Genomic DNA, 2,593 nt, shown 5'->3' on the forward strand with positions numbered 1-2,593 from the left:
ATTTTATAATAAGTAATAGATGTGTAGATATATTTTTAATTTTAAATAGCTTTCAAAAAATTCCAAAAATAAGATTTAAAATTAAATTATTTGACAAACTATATATATATATATATATAGGCACGTAAACAAAGTATTCATAGAACTAGTACATTTTGAAGTAAAATAGTACATTTTTTGAAGGCGCTTCAGTACGTTTTGAAATTTTATTGCGGCAACACTGCATTTAAGTCATGACGGCTTTTTTAAACCTGCAAATCTAATTCATGAAAATGTAATTGACAGTTAACGAATTTTATCCACGATTGTAGATGACACAACGGTTGTATGTTTACAACTACGACGTCTGGCGGACTTACCCCCCGGACTGCAAAGTAAGTGAAGGGCGTCTCGTGTTCTACTTTCTGTAGAAGTGATGTAACTATTGTAAATAAAAAAGTTTAGTATATCTTTTATTTAATTTTAAAATTTGTTGTTCAAATTTACACCCAAATATTAGAGAAATTTAAAATATAAGCATTTGGTAAATATATTTAATTTATGTATAATCAATATAAATAAAATTTTAAGAAAAAAGAAAACAATACAAAATTGGAAATATTTTTTGTATTCATCTTTAGATTTATTACATATGTTATATAAATTCACTCGTATTTAATTTTAAAATTTGTTGTTCAAATTTACACCCAAATATTAGAGAAATTTAAAATATAAGCATTTGGTAAATATATTTAATTTATGTATAATCAATATAAATAAAATTTTAAGAAAAAAGAAAACAATACAAAATTGGAAATATTTTTTGTATTCATCTTTAGATTTATTACATATGTTATATAAATTCACTCGTATTTAATTTTAAAATGATATTTCTCATTGGCATTCATCAGAAAGAAAACCATAACTTTTGTAAAAGGCACATCCCTGAGAGGGTCTGATGCACTCTGAAAAAGTCGACAGTCCATGTCCTCAATCTACTGTGTGACCCACTTTCTCTAACAGTAAAACGAAGTAAGTTACAGTACTACGATACACAAAAACTAATTATAATAATCAAAACAAATTCTTAAAATTTTTTAAAAATCCTCCATTTAGTCTTTGATATAGTTCTACGCAATAGCACTAAATCTGTAGACATGTCTAAATAACAGGCTTATAAACACTAAAAAACATAAATGTTTCGAAATTAGGACTAGATAATTATTTGCACAAATAAATTAGTAAGCCCATAATAAAGACTCTGGTTAAAGACCAGATGCGTGTACCGTCATGGCAGCTCATCTCTGATTCCAGCAAACGAAAGAAAACAGTGGGACGCACGTTCTGACTTAACCTAACCAATTCTAATAAATTACCATAATTATTACTAATTAAATTATTAGAAAGGTTAGGTAGGTTAGAACGTGCGTCCCCACTGTTTGCTGGAATCAGAGATGAGCCGCCATGATGGTATACGTATCTGGACTTTAACCCATACTATCACTCATCTATATACATAACCCATTCAACGGATATCTCTCGGCGTAACAGTTTCATAACGAACACTAGAGGCGCCCCTATTGTGTGTCATATTTCAAACATTCAAATTAAGAATTTTAATTTTTATTTAAATTAACAATATAAATTATTATTATTCATTTGGCCCGTAAATTATTATTTGGTCAATATAAGAATATAAATAATTCAGTATATTTGTAATAGGAATTTATTATTTTAGGGGCTTATATCTCACGAAGGGTTGCAAGTAGGGGTATGCTTCCTTTGGCTTTATTGTTCGCACAGGGGCTACAGTTTGGGGGGTCGCCACCTCTTCATTCGGAGGGCAAATCTTACCATTGGGACTTTAACCCCTCAGTTCCCGATGAATTTTTAATTAATTATAATTAAACATAAAAAATACTTAAAACTAAAAAAAACGAAAAAAGAAATGCGTTAATTTTTAAGAAAAAGCTTCAAAGTTTAAGTTTTTTTTGTCTCCTTTTACTGCTAAATTTAACACCAATGACTCATTGTTTACACAGCTGGATGACCTTGAACACAGCTGGAGTCCCATTTCTTGGGGCATTCTCATAGATTTCTCAGGAGGACAAAAGTTTAAAGTAGGGTGAGTACGAATTAGGCCTATATTTTTAAATATTTTTAAAAAATTAAAAATTCTATTGCGATTTCCAACCCCCCTAATTAATTAAATATATATAAAATAAAATATATTAATTTTAAAAATTTTAAAACTTTTGGGGGTCGTTTATGACATCAGAAAGTAGCTTTAACCCGTCGGCACGCGTCTAGTGCCGATTAGGCACCAATCAATTTTTAATTAGTTTGTGTAAAAATTCTGATTGTGTGAAAAATCTAAAAAATTATTACCTGTTCAATTTTTCTTCAATTTTACAATGTGCAACTCAGTTTTTGCTTAAAGCATCTCATTATTTTTATTTAATTATTGGTGCCAAATCGGCACTATGGCGCGTGTGATCTCGGATTTCAATTTTCAAATTTTCCATCAGCCGCTGTTACTAAAAATAGCTGCAGCTATAACGCGCGCTTCTTCGCTTATAATCGCGTTATTATAAAGCGAATAACTTCTAAAAAA

The sequence above is a fragment of the Centruroides sculpturatus genome, unplaced genomic scaffold (assembly GCF_000671375.1).
Source record: "Centruroides sculpturatus isolate CEXI.00-Female unplaced genomic scaffold, Cexi_2.0 scaffold1005, whole genome shotgun sequence".
NCBI classification, from domain to species: Eukaryota; Metazoa; Arthropoda; class Arachnida; order Scorpiones; family Buthidae; genus Centruroides; species Centruroides sculpturatus.